General features: G+C 38.4%; 1 protein-coding gene across 5 annotated transcripts in view; it reads left to right on the forward strand.

The window, feature by feature from the left end:
- Positions 1–14,998, forward strand: part of HS3ST5 (heparan sulfate-glucosamine 3-sulfotransferase 5) — a 191,420-nt gene that overhangs the window by 159,271 nt on the left and 17,151 nt on the right. The window contains exon 1 of one of the 5 annotated variants that reach the window (XM_064649726.1): positions 111–263. The exons of the other annotated variants lie outside the window; for them this stretch is intronic. The gene's annotated coding sequence lies outside the window, so the exon portion shown is untranslated. Of the gene's footprint in view, positions 1–110; positions 264–14,998 lie in introns of those variants that run through there. 5 annotated transcript variants of the gene reach the window in all.

Raw genomic sequence — 14,998 nt, forward strand, 5'->3', positions numbered from 1 at the left:
ATGTAGGGGGAGCTGGTCAGCCTGATTGCAACCTTTCTGGTGTGTGCACTTTTTGTCATCTGATAGGAACAGAATAGACTTCCCAGCAGTCCTGCCCTTATCCCTCACCCTCCTGCTGTTCCATAGAGCTGACCGCTATGTCTGTGCACTGCCTACGTTTGTAACCCCTGGCTTACAGGGATAATTTACCTCAATTCCAACTGGTGGAGCAGTACAGAACAGCTGGAGCCTGCTCATAGACTTGGCATTTAATGGGCTTTTTGGTGAGTAGTGGTACAAGCTTTATGTATCTGGTACTGGTTCGCTGTATTGAAATGGATCCATTTCATAAGAAATATGATTTTATGCTTCTTAATTAAACAATTAATTTAGTTTTGCCTGTTATTTTGCAAATGTCAGGAGATAAAGTTGTGAACAAGTGGATGCTGTATTTACATCAGGAACTGGGGACTAAAAATGGTGTAAAACTGTTAGTATTCAGAGTTGATTTCTAGATTAATGTTTGGATGCATTTGAATTGAGAGTTAATTTTACTTTTTCCTTCACTGATTTGATAAAACCTGGTTTGAATACCCTGTAACAGAATAAGAATACAGACTTTAAAGAAAGTCTTGACTGTCTGTGAGTGTCCTTGAAAGTCCTTCTTTATTCTGATTATGATTCTTTTCCATTAGGAAATACATGTTGTCCTGTAACTCTAAGCTAATAAGAGACAAATGTCAAGAAAACTTGGATGTTTAAATCAAAATTGATTTGCATGGTCTAAGATTGACAGCTGTTTCATACAGCTGTGAGTCATTCTATGGAAATCTATCTAAAGTAAAATATTCTCAGTGTGTTTCATCCAAATGAGACTAAATTTATCCACTGAAAGCAGAGTCTTGAATAAACCTTGGTTCATTCACAGAGAAGAAACCAATGCTTTTGCTTAATAAAGTGATAGCAAACCTGTTTAGTATGAGCATGTCATCTTTTACTATACATTATATTAATATTAAATGTGTCTATGTATATAGAAAATTAGAGACTTCATCCCAAAGAGCCCAGAGAAGTGGAGACAACATTGTCCTGGGTGTTGCATCAGTTCCGCACTACTGAGGAATCCATTTTATCTAGGGAGAATCCCCATGAAAGCAGTAAGGGCAGTCAACGAGCTGCTTTATACAAGTGGGAAGACTCTGCTCATGCGTGTCTAAAATGTGCCATAGAAAAGACATGATTGCCCATTTTATGGCATGTTGAACTTCACACGGAGTCTGCTTCTAGAAAAGAACATTTCTAAGGTATTGCATGCAATAAATGAATCCTCTAGGCTCTTGTTTTCAATATTGCATGCATGTCTTTAGTGTGAAAACTTCTGTGGAGGCTTCATGAGCTAAAAATTCTCTGAGGTGGTGTGCTGAGACTCTAGGAAACAAAGCTCATAATGCTGTACCTCTGAGTATCTTGACTCCCACTCTTCTATATTCAAAAATAAATGTATGATGAAGATGTGGTTTTAAAAGGCCCACTGTATGCCAGTGTCTATTAAAATAGCATTAATCATACCTTAGGTAAATTGGTATTTGTTAAGAATATGGGCAGTATTATTAGCATGACATATGCCTGGCATTTGAGTAGCAGTCATCAGTATATCTTAAGACAGAAGATCCCTACTTCATGGATCAGTTATCTGATGAAATATGTAGAGAGTTAAATTGAAACTAAATAGTTGCTGAATCTAGTGCAATTTGGAGAAACTACCTGGTCCCTACACTTGCCACATAAACCTGAGATTGAAGGAAAAGCTGCAGTTAACTGAGGAGGCTGAGCAAAAGGCTGCGTGGATGCCTTCATCATGCAAATAAAAACATGCAACAGCAGCGCACCCGCAGTGTGATAAGGTGCCTGATGTGTGTGTGTGTCAGCAGCTCCATAAGCTGTGTTCTGTGTGTTTTGAAACTACATCTTTCTTTCTCCTATTGACTTCTTGCCCTCTGGTAACATTGAGTTGGCTGCTTGAGACGCTTTCACTAAGTACAAAGTCAATTGACTGTAAGTGGTGATGAAGAAAACATTGTGTGATTAATATTACAGTTCAAGCTCTTCTGATCAGTCACAGAAAGAGCAGTCAAACAAACTCAACTTCATTTCGAAGAATCACACACTGTTAGTGGTGGAGAGTCTGCCTGGAGCCCAAAGGGAAAAAACAAGCCACTTGAGGCAAATGTCTCTTCTTTTACATAGAACAAACTAGTTGAGCAGTGTTAAAAGCTGCCTATTGATTTGTGCCCAGACTGAAAGCCATGCAGTGATGTAAATGAAAATGTGTCAAGAGTCAATATTGACTTTTTCTTTTTCTTCTTCTCTTTTTTTTTAAAGCAAGGCCACCCCACTTGGGAAATGCTGTTAGCTATACCTCTAGGCTTGTCAGTGAGTGAAGTAAGACCCTTTTCCACAAGACTATATATGTCCAGACATCAAATTTACTTCTTTTACTGGGGTAATATGGACAGCATGCTGAGAGCAGCTATTGACAAAATTTGTTTTTTTGAGAAAATTGTTAGGTGTAGAAAAAGAAATGATAGAGAAGAAATCAAATGTTAGAGAAGATAAATTTGCTGGGCTGAGCTTGCAGTCTAATAGTTGCAGAGTAGACCAAAACCTTTCTCAAAAAAATCTTTGCTTGCAATAGATTTGTGTAGCAATATAAATTATACTCAACGAGAGCCAAGGACAAAGAAAGGGCAGAAAGGGCATCCTGTTGTCCCTAGAGAGGTGTGCACTCAGTTGAAGTAGACCTGGCAAGAATTTCCCTTTAGAAAGATGAAGTTTTCAGGTAGAAGACCTACAAAAGCCTCACTTTTGAGTGAAGGCTAGCAGAAGAGAAATGAGTGAGCCCTGAAGAGTAATCCAAATATACTATTTGTTGAGTTTGCACCATTCTTATCTGGGACACACAAGGCAGTTTAGGAAAATACAGCTAGCATTTGCCTATATTTTCTCCCCTGAAGAATCAGATGCAAACTGCAATAACCATTGTGTTTAAAATCAGTGTTATAGCTTTTTCTATTAGATTGCAAACTGCAGCTAGGCCCTTTTAACTAAAATTTCTACCTTGCTAACTCTTAACAAGTAATATTCTTCCAGGTCTCTGACAAAAATTCCTTCTCTGTAACCAAGATAAGTTTTTCTCAATCTGTGCCACCAAATCTGGCAACTAGTTGCTTACACCTCACTTAGAGGTGACAACAGGATGTGGCAGACAGCCCATTGCAGCTCTGATCTTCTAAGAATGAACAGCGATCCACAAGGGAGGGTTGTATTTTGTGTGGAAGCAGGCTGTGATAGATGGGGGGTTTTAACTTTATTGGTACTTTTAAAGGCTTCGGGCACTCCCACAGCTCCTAGCTTTGCTTCCTGGGCAGAAGAAACATTGCTCCATCTATGGTATTGGCTTCCTTCTCTCCATTCATCCATCTCTACTGGCCTCTTTCCATGAAAAAAAAAAAAAAAAATTCTCCTGTATCTAAATCTAGTCACAAAAAATCCTTACCTCAACTGTAGTCTTACTGAGGTGACAAAAGAACTATTTCAAACTGAAAATAAATAAATGGAGAAATTAAATTGTAACCTGTAGAGGGAACCAAACCAAGCACCTCAGCAGCAAAATGGCAGTTCCAGCTACTGGCAGAAAAAAGTACCCCAAACTAGCAAAATGCTTGGCACATCAAAAGTGCAACTCCAAACATATTAAGTGTGTGGAAGTACTCCGATCAATTTCATGTTGATGAGATTCAGCTGATTAAAATGAAAGTTCATTTTTAATACTCCAGCAAATTGAATTTGGCCTTCTATTAGAGGCTGCAACTGAGTTATAAATGGATGCCTGCTTATTTGGGCTGATGAACTGAAAGTTATTCAGTGAGAGATGTACACATGGTTGGCTCCCATTTTATTTTTGATCATGTCAGACAGGCTTTTGATCCTTTATTTTCTTTTTCCTTCTTTTTTTTTTTAACGTTTTGTTGCCAAACAGGATGAGAACCATAATGTAGTAACTTTTTTTGATTTTTTGAAGAAGCATGAGTGTAGTAACATCTTCTGTATAAACTAGATGCAATTTGTCACAAATCTGGAAAATAAGGCAATACTGAGTTGTTCATGCATTCTGCCTGGTTCGTCAGGCAGCTTGCTTTCAATTTTGTGTTATGACCATTCAGATTTATTATTGTTAAAATTCAGGCAGAGGGAGACAGGTGAAGATATAAAACTATTCCACTGATATGTTCTGTACATAACGTGCAGAGATATTCACTCAGTGGAATTCTACAGCAAAAGAAACTAACAAGAAATATGAAAGGCAAAACACTTATGAAATGGATACATTTTATAAATCTGTTCTAAAAATGTATGAATGGGAATGATCTGACATTAATTACTTGCCAGACATTTTAGTTGTCTCACAATAATGTTCTCTGTTATTTTGTTACCACCAAAATTTTCAGTGCTGTCTCACACTTCTCTATTCTGGACACAACAATTAAATATCAGTGACTTTAGCCAACTTTGGAAACACCTATTTCTTCTGTAGATCTTAAGAATTACACAGGAGAAGAGCTGTAAATTAGACCCACTTAGATGCTTAGGCACGTAAAACACAGGTACTGATATGCAGAGGATTTAACTAGCATGTCCTGGACTTCTAATTCCCTGGTGTGGTGCTCCACCTTGGAACTATGCAGGAAGCCATGAGAACTAGCCAGGAATGAAATGAATGGGAAAGAGGCATCTGCCTCTGGCCAGACAAACATCTCCTTTCTCTTGATAATCTTGACTGCAAACTCTACCCTACAGCTTGATGTCAAGCCTTCTTTGTGTATTTCATGAATCAGACACAATGGTGTTTCACACTTTTCCTTGATATTTCTTTCATTCATTCATTCACACAGTGTGATTAATTATTTGTTCTGGAGCAATGACTAGAATCTCGATAACCTAGCTGAATGACCTAGCTGTTGGCAATAATTAACCATAGCCTTACACATGTTCTGAAGGTACCTCTGTAAAATGGCATGGCTAGAAAAATCGATGGGGAGTTGCCTTGTTTGAGAATTCAGCTTTAAGGACTAGGGATCTTTGGTTTGTGCTAGGACTCTTACCTAAGGTGCCAACACTTTTCTTTAAGCCTGCCCAAAGAAAAACACTGTCCCAGTTCTAGCATCTCCTTCAACCCATGGGAAAAGAATCCAGTCTAACACCAGTACAGCATAAAAGCAACACAGTTGTACCTGAGTCCTGAGCTTTCTGAACACTGTTTGACTTTTTGGGGTATTCATTGAGGCAGTGACCTGACCAGATAATGACTTGACACACATTCAGTAGCAGAAGCTGCCCCAATGCAGACACAAGCTGCAGCAAACAAGATCTCTTTTCCTTGTAGTCTTCCTGCTTCACCTATCCAGCCACCTGGAAGGTGAGGGTTCACATGCTTCACCAGACAGGGCAGAGGGAAGGACTCGGAGCAGTCATGGGTTTAAATAGCAAGTAATCTTTGAAGCAAAGAGCAGAAAATATGTCACTTTCCCTTATGAGTACCCTAATGGCTACCCTATGGTCATGCTCTGTCCTGCTCTCTGGCTCAAAAAATTCTTAATCATTTAATGTAAAACCAAAGATATTGCTTAGGAGCAGCTCAGAGTGCTCTGTCCATCTCTCTGTCTCTGGGTATCCACATATGCATGTGCATACAAAAAGACACCAGCACATAGATGAAGAGGTTGCAATTCTCTTGGGAGGGGATATATGTGAGTTTGAATCCTCTTAGGCTGGAGGGTAAGGGAAGATTAATTTTGTTTTGTTCACAGTCTTATTCTAGAAGAGGATTTTAATGGGGGTCTTGAAGGAGGGTTAGAAGAGTGACCTTGGGAATGCTGTATGCCTGGTAGTATTTTGTTGAATGCTAAATTGTTGAAGGGAATAAAGAATGCTAAGTAGAGGAAAAGAGGCAAATCAATTTATCTCAAAACTGTATTAGTTAAATTAATCATTTAAATGATCCAATCTATGTGCTTTATAAGATGGACACTTTTATGTGTAAGTCACTTGTCTTTTTTACAGATTAAATGCTTTGAAGTCATCATAATGGTATGTCCCATTTCTCAGAACAGGACACAGGGGGTAGACATGATAATAGCTTATCTGTTTTTATTTTTAAATGAATCTGTTTGAAATATCTCCAATATGCAAAAGAAAGGAAATGATAATATGGATGAAACAGTAGTTGTCCAAGAGCTCCACTTTCTCTGAGAAATCTCTATGACAAACCATATAAACAAATCTCTTGTTTAATGTTTTCTTTGCTTGTTCAGGTGTTACATTCAGGAGTGAATTCAAGGCATAAAAGAAGAGGCTGTGCATGAGTTTCAGAAAATAACATGTGTGACACATTTTAGAGAAAAGAGAAACAGGAAAAGAAAACATTATTCATTTTCCTCTCCTCTAACCCAACTCTTTAACCTTCTTTTAAAACTTTCAAGCACATGCTTCTGTCCTCTTGAATTCAAAAAAAACTACTTAATCTCTCACACGTGGAAGAGGGAAAAGTTTGAGTCCCATTGCTTTGGTGGTGTGACAGAGTGAGGAGAGGGAAAGCAAAGTTTTGTGTTTTGTTTAGAAGAAAAAGAGACAGATAGAGGGAAGGAAATATTGTGTGAATAGGAATAAAGCATTCAAAAGCCTTTCAGAAATTCAGCTCTCCTCCCTTTACCTACCCCATGAAATTATTCCAGCTTTGATCCCATCTCTCTCTCTCTCTCTCTCTCTCTCTCTCTCTCTCTTTCTCCTGCTTTTTTCAGTGACACAGAATATGTGACCCTGAAAGGTATCAATTCCCATTTCCTTTCCTGCTTAACTCAGATCAGGAGAGGGAACTGTTTGAAAAGCAATGGTTATGAAATGGATTTTTAATGTAAGCTCAGTAGTTTTTGTGAAAAGAATTTAACCTGTCTGATTACTTAAAAACAAGAGCAAATAAATGTAGGCTGGGAACAAGTTAAAATGTGATTTCTAATTTATTGTAGTGCTTAGGAGCATATTTTAACTCAATTTGCCATGCTCTCCATGATTACTCTAGACATGTCAATGAGAAAAACTCTTCACAGTGGAACATCTGGATCCTTGCCCTTAAATAAAACAGTATTGTTTATGCCTTCTAATCAAGGATATTGTTTACAGGGCAGATAACTGTTAAGTCTTCTTTCCATTATTGACTACATGATTTAATTCCTTTTGCAACTGCATTTAGATGTGCTAAAACCTCTCTTGACTGTTTATCATCTTCTCAGTACCTTGTTACAGTATGTGAATGCAGCATAGTTTTAGCAAAAGAGCTGAGTATGGAGCAAAGTCCAAGCTACTGGTCATCTATCCCAAATAGCTGTAGTAGTCTTTTTATTGTTTGTTTTGAGCTCTGTAACGGAGCACGTAAACACATTCAGGGAATATTGTATGGTTGGATAGGAGTATAAAGACTTCATCAGCCTAATGGAACAATTAACTCAACCATTCTACTGCTCTTGATCTGCAGAATTTGGCTTTAAGATTAGAGTGATAAGGTGAAGATTAACACCCCTGAGTCAGTGGGGCTGATGAGACATGATTTATTAATCCTCAAAGAAAACCTTAATTGGACACTGGAGCACTTTTTTCTTCATTGTTAAACACTGCCAATTCCCCAGATAGTTAGGGTAGATGGTGAGTATGATAGAGACTTATCGTAATTAGGTGCACCAAAACTAAGGTAATGATTTTTTCACCTGGGATCACCATGTGTTATTTTCTCCAAATAAGTCAATGCTGATATTTGTGAAGACCTGAAAAACATCCCCTACAAATGGTCATTGACTACCCAAGCATAACTTATAGAAGGAAGCTGGAGAACAGGATTCATAAGAATCCTTTGATTTAGAGGAACTGTCTTAAATCCCGGCCTTCAGAGCTCAGAGAATTTACTGTGCAAGCAGGTTAATGAGAAGGCTGATTTATCCTTATTTTTTTACCTACCATTACTCATTCTTTCATCATGTTCTTTCCATTAAGGGGCACTGATTTATAGGAAGAAGCACTCCTCTAAGGAGTTTGGTAGGTTTTGAAACCAAATCTGTGAAATACTTTTTTTTTCAAAGAAATGTCTTTTTGCTGCCAGTATAATAAATAGGTTCATTATAATGCAGCATGCTGCTAAAATGGGAGAAAAGTCCATAGGCATACAATTCTAGCTACTGTACCTCAGGCTCAAGAGATGGAGCTGTGTGACTTGAGGATTCATTAAGTCGCTCAGTGTAGTGCGAGCCTGATGAAATAAGTTAGCATTCTCATTAGGGGGTTGGAGCAATCATTTGGAAAAAGCCTCCTTTGCTACATTTGTTTACTGTGTCACAAGAAGCATGTCCTCAGTCAACTGGGATAATCATTGTCAACGTTTTACATAGTTACAAAGAAAACTAATAAGCCAGATTGTCAAATTATGTCAATCATGTCTAAACATCAACAAACAAATTGCTGCATGCAAATGGGAAATTTGTAAAAAAGCCTAGATATTCAGTTCAGTGTGAACAGTGCACATTGCGAGGTCATGGTTTAAGGCTAATATATGGGGGATATGGCTTTCCACCATGTGGCTCTGAAACAAAATTTCTGTCTCTATTAAATTGTTTGGTGAGACTTTTGGCATTTAGGGCACTGACCGTGGAGATACTTGTATCGTTAAGCTTTGCATCCTGCTTTTCCTACCCTGACATTGTGCTCACCAGATTATCATACTGGTATTTTAGTTGTCTTCTTGTTGCCTCCACTGAAATCTTCGTATTTTATTGCACCTTCACACCAAGACTGACTTCCCAAGGCTCTAGCCAAAGTAGTGATGAGAGACAAGAAGTGGTGTCAGAATTTTTTCTGCTAATGAAAAAGGAAAATTATATGTATTCCTGCCCAGCTCCGTTGGGGTTTGGCGTCAACTTTTAGCCCAGTGATCGTGATGCAAGCTTTCTGAGTGACAAGTACTTTTGGCACTTGTCATCTTTGCACTAGACACCACTCTAGGGGGGAAAAGGGGTCTGTTTGTGGTTGGTAGTTGCTGAGTGCTTCTGTGATTTCACCCCTGCCCGGAGTTATACATAAGGGACAAAAGAATGAAGAGTTTAAAAAAATGCTATAAAGCTTTCAGAATGCTTAAATAGACTGAAGTGAAGATTGCACATGAAAGTAAAATGAAAAGTAAGATGTTAACCTGTGGAAAGAGCAAAAGACCTATTAAATTAATCAATAGGTCTTTTACAGTGGCAAATATAATTTAGTTAAAGAAAACATAGAGAGTGCAAGAAGAATATAATGAGTTTTCCACCTCTCCTAAAAGCAAGAATTGAGGAGTTATTGACTGATAGGTATGTTCTTCAGAGAGGAAAATTGCATTCTGGAGGGTGGGTCTTGGAGCTGCACTGAAGTTACAGACCTGTGTGCACCATGGTGTCTCTTGGGAGCATGGCCTTCAACTCACAGCAGAGAGATGTCACCTGATTAGGAATGCTGGAACATAACACGTCAAAGCCAGTTTCTGTCCTTCCTTATATTGGAAGAAAATAGCAAGAAAGAGATAGATAGTAATTCCTTAGCAACTTACTGTGTTTTGGGAATATGGAGAAATAATGATAGAAAAAATAATGTATATTGTGGACAAGGACATCTGTTTGGGGTCCCAGGTAGAAAAGACCTCTCTGTTATTGTACATACCGGTGTAAGACACTCTTTCCCTCAGGTAAGTCCCAAAGAGTTTGATATTTTTTGTGCCTGAGACATAAATTTGATTGTTCAGTCTCAATGACATGTAGATTTGGGGGTTTATTATTAAGAGTATAACGTGTCTTTATCCAAAATATTTGTATTCTGATAGTGAACCCCATCATTTTTATGGTTATTCCATATTAACGAATGATTGGTTTAATATTGACCTGTTTTTCCAAAGGCTCACTCAGCAACAGATTTACCTGTATCAGTGTTGCATTTGTCATATTGTATTGACTTCCCCTGATCCAAAATTATTATTATTTGGGATGCCTTCATTCATCCTTCATAATATGGAGTGCTTGGTCTATATTGTATTCTTTCCTTACTAACCTCTTCTTGAAATACAGTCATGAGCTACCTAGAGCTCAGGAGTTTGGAGACTTAGACTTTTGCAATAGCTGTTCCCTGTAGCATTAAAGATTTAACTGCAATATTATTAGTTATACTATTGTAACTTCTCAAGAGTTTGTGTCGCGGTCTGAATCAAGGTGCAACATAGAATGCAACTTTCTAATTATGAATGTTCTTAGCCAATTGTAGGTACCTGCTATTCAACAATTCCCTGAAAGCTGGGCAAGAGGAAAGCCAGAAGCCCTAATTAAACTATGAGTGTAACACACAGAAGGGGTGAGGGTGAACAAATTTTATTGTATCATGCTGCACTTGACTGGAGTGCTGATGTTATTAAAATTTCACCAGCCATCTCAGCTCTTTAGCACCCATATATGTTATGCTGGAGTCTGATTCTCAGAAAGGGGAAACCAGGGAAAACTTAATCTGCAATTCTGAAGAAAGACAATGATATTTTGTTTTCTCAATGTGAAGCAGCTTTTGCTGAGCGGGAGTTTAGGAGGCCCATGGGGTCTGTACATGCTAGCAGGCACAGAGGTTCATTTTAACTTCATCTGGCCTTTTGGGAGATAGTAAGCACATAGAGCATCTTTCTTTCCACATAGCTTCGTAATAAACATCCAGAGGAACATGAGCTTGCAAATATCACTGTAAAATTTTAATTTAAATGGATCTTCCTTTAAAAAAATCGATGCCATTAAAAAAAAAAAAAGAAAAAAAACAAACCAAGCCAAACCAAAAAAACCACACACACACACAAAAAAAAAAATGAAAAAAACAAACAAACAAAAAACCACACAAAACAACAACAACAAAAAACCAAAACAAAATAAAAAGCAAGCAAACAAACAAAAAAGCAAAAACAAAGACAAAAACACAGTTCTGTTTCAATCTCGGTCTCCCTAAAAAGACAAGCACCAGTAAGATGTTGGATCTTGTGAAAAAACACACACAACCTGACTGATTGATTTTAAAATGCAATCAATTAAAAATCACATTTGACATTTTTTGATTGGAACTTAGTTTGATCTGGAATGGGTCTGTGCCCTTGCCTACTATTAAGTAGCAATAATAATAAGATTGTTCTTGTATAGGAATTTGAAACCGATCTGCCTTCCTATAAGCAGATAGTTGGTGCAGCTCAAAGCACTCTGAGTCACAGCAGATATCTTAGCTCCATTAGTTCTGTTACCTGGAAAGGGAAGGCTTTGGTAGAAGAAAATGAACAAAGGAAGAACAAAGGAAGAAGTTGTCAGTGGAATGAGTTTCTTTTCAAAGTTGCACCCTGAGAGACAGCTACAAGCAGGAGGGACTGCAGCATTCTCACAGCATTGCAACCATCAAGGCTTGGATGCTGAGGCACTGCTGGAAACGTGTAGGAATGCAGCAAGAGAGCGGCTAGAGCCTGCTCTAGAATTCCAGGTATAAAGCTGGTATCAAACATCTGATCCATATTTCTGTCTAAAGCATTAAGCCAGACCTTCCTTGGCCAAAAGCAAACTCAATTGCATTATCTTCTGTTTGTTCAAGGGATAAGCCTGGCAGCTGTTCTTGTTGTGTAACATTTATATCTTTACAGAGGCTGCAATAACAGATATAGTGTTTATATCTTTACAGAGGCTCCATGTGCCAGGGCTGGCTCCTTCAGTGACCTCAGAAGGAGCAGGATACTCAACCCTGTGCAGAGCACTCTCTCACTGACAGGATAAAATTGAGTGGATGGCTTAATTTTCCTTTGTTTTACCTTTATGCTGCAAACTAAAAACTAGTCATTTTTCAGTATTTCATTAATGTTCAGCTGACAGACTTAATTTGAAAGCAAGTATTTGTTATTTTCATAGATGGAAAGAAACTGTTAGAAGTCCTAGAGATAAAAGAGATTTTTTTCCCCTTTTTTTTTTTACCTGGTGCATCAAAGGGTACAAACACATTCATAGTTCTACGTCTGGTTTCTCCAACATATCCTGATAGAGCTGTGAGGATTTAGGACAAGGAGTGTGAATGTACATGGAGTATTGGTTTCTTTTTAGTCAGCCCTGTTCTTCACACAACAGTGTGAATAAAGCCTGAAGCTGGGCATTGTGTAAACTGATGTGGAATGGCACCTTTTGGGGTAAGCTAGGCAGAATGATGCTTAGTGCCAGTTTTAAGTAATACTAGCCTAAGGATCCCTGCATAGATCCACAACCCATATATATAAATAGCACAGGGAGCCCCTAGGAATCTCAAGGTGGGCAGGTGCAGGGAAATTCTCCCTCACTGGGTCTTACTAGACTGGACTTGGCAGCAGAGGAACCAGCTATATAGTTTGTCCCTGGTGGCCTGGGAGTGTGGGCAGATTGGGCAGGAGCCTGACACCTCCATTGGATGGGATTCCTACCAACACACATCTGGGGAGAATCAGAGATTAGTGGGGAGCAATCACCCCACAGCAAAGAGTCAATAGGACACCTGTACTTGCCTAAACATTTTGCTCCTGGTGTTACAGCAAGACCATGGGACTGGTTCCTCTGATATGTGGTAGTTTGATAAACCTGCTATTGCTGATAATATTTTGGCAGATTTTTTGAAGGTAGATTTAGCTGGTGGGGACACTGAACTAACATCTTTCAGAGCCAAAAAAAAAAGTATTCCCACCAGGGGGAAAGATAGAAGCATGCATTACAATGGAAAACAAGGTTCTCTGCATATATTAAACTTCAGCTCCGTGGTACATTTTTTACCTAATATATACATGTATCTTATAAAACAGAATTTAGTGACTTATTTACCTCACCTAATACAACATTAAGTCATGTCTACAACTGCAGTCTGTTAGGCAATTATTAAATAGACAACATTAGGACCATTAACTTGGAGGTAAGAGGTGCTCTATCTCATACAACACTCTCCTGAAGTCTCATTCTGTTGATCACAACAACATGGACACTCACATCACACCTACTTGGACTCTTAGTTGTGATCAGTCCCATACTAAATACATTAAATTTAATCAAACACAGAAAAGTGCCTGCCATTCTCAAGAATTGTTTGTCTGAGTGGCTCTCAGCACAGGGGAAGGAGTGTGGCACTGCCATCCATCCTCCATCCTGCCTGGGACCTCAGGTGGGAGGGAATGTGTCACTGCTCTGAAGCACAGGCAGCTCCATCACAGTCTTTCACAGCCAGCTGTTCAGTATGGTTACCAACTCACAGACGTGGATTATTAAGCAGATATCACCAGGTCTTCTTTGCACAAAGCGAACCACAGCTGGACAGAAATGACCACAAGCCCACTCCCACTAGAATATCTTCTTCCTCCTTTTTTGCAAGAGTGCTTCAGTCAAGGAACCTGTGGAAGGGGCAGGAGAGGGATGCGCTGCATTGGTGCTTTTCAGCAGAGGGGAAATTATTTTGGACCAGTATAACTGAGTCTGCTCTTGTACCAAACAGTGAGGATAAAGTTTTCCACCAGGCTAAACTATGATCTGGCTCCAGTTCTTTAGCACATTCTTAGAAGTGTAAAGCTGCCTGTATATATTGTGAAATGGAAACCTTCCTGGTAGCCTGCTACTTGGTAATTGCATCAGCAGTGCAGGGTGAGAGATGGCAGGAAGAGATGTAAGCATAGTATGGAAATAAAGCAGGAGGAAGTCAATCATAACAAACATTTGCTTAAGAATATATTGTACATTTGGGTGTGGAAAAAGACTAGTTTCTCTCTTACACGCTGTAAGGCGAAGTAATTGAGGTGTTCCATTCAGATGCTATTACAACTGGGAAGGTATGAGATGGCCTCAAAAATTAACTAGCTGGAGACAGACTTAAAGTATATTAAAAAAAAGTCCTTCTCTGAACTTAGCATAGCACATAATTCACTAAGCTCTGATGGCGAATTTATGATGTGGAAAAATTTATTTCCTATCTCTTCTTCACACTTAAAGAGAAAGAGAGTGAGAGAGAGAAAAAGAAATATAGAAATATTTCTTACATTAACTTTTTTTACATCTTCTGGTGAAATGGAAGAATGAAAACAGTAATTAGAGTTCAAGGTCAAAATGAAATTCTGTCCACACCTTGGTCCTTCCTACATCATTTTACGAAACAAGAGAGCTGAATAGAGGAAGAATTAACTGTTTTCTTTTAAGTTTAGTAATTGCAAATGCAAAATGAATATCATTGTGTAGATATGGTGCCAGAGGACAAAACGAGCTAACAAAATAATGATAGTCCTGATAAATAATGTATGCATCATATCAAAAGCTGAATGAGATAAAGACATAGAGAAATTTGAAAATTTGAAAATTGCTCAAAGCCCTTCCTCCAGTGGCTCTCAAGAGTATAAGCACAGAGCACTAACAAACTCTGTGACTCTATAATTCATAAACTTTCCCTCATTTTTTGATTTTCAGTGCTTACAGTTTATAGTTAACAAAGGAACAGAGTGGAAAAATCCTGGTGAGAGTTGAAAGGAGAACATAAACCAGCTGATTCCTCCACTTAATCTATTCATAAAGGGCATCTGTTATCCCAAACTGCACATATATGTGCCATTAAACTTCATATATTGAAAACAGAAAAAAACCCCTTCTACTCACAACGTATTTTTATGACAGCTATTACAATGTGAGATTATAACACAACAAAAACCATTTTTGGGTAATTTGTATTAAAATTATTCTGTTGTGGCTCTTGGTTAATGTTCAGACTGGATTTGTTAGAGATTCATTCAATGGTAGCAGAGCAAAGTCAAAGCAAACCAGTGGATGCTATCTGAAGGCAGTGGGATATTTCTAGATCCATTGCATAGCAAGAAATCTCCCTCTCTCACAGACACATTTGAAAG

This window comes from Pseudopipra pipra, chromosome 3 (genome assembly GCF_036250125.1).
Source record: "Pseudopipra pipra isolate bDixPip1 chromosome 3, bDixPip1.hap1, whole genome shotgun sequence".
Classification (NCBI taxonomy): domain Eukaryota; kingdom Metazoa; phylum Chordata; class Aves; order Passeriformes; family Pipridae; genus Pseudopipra; species Pseudopipra pipra.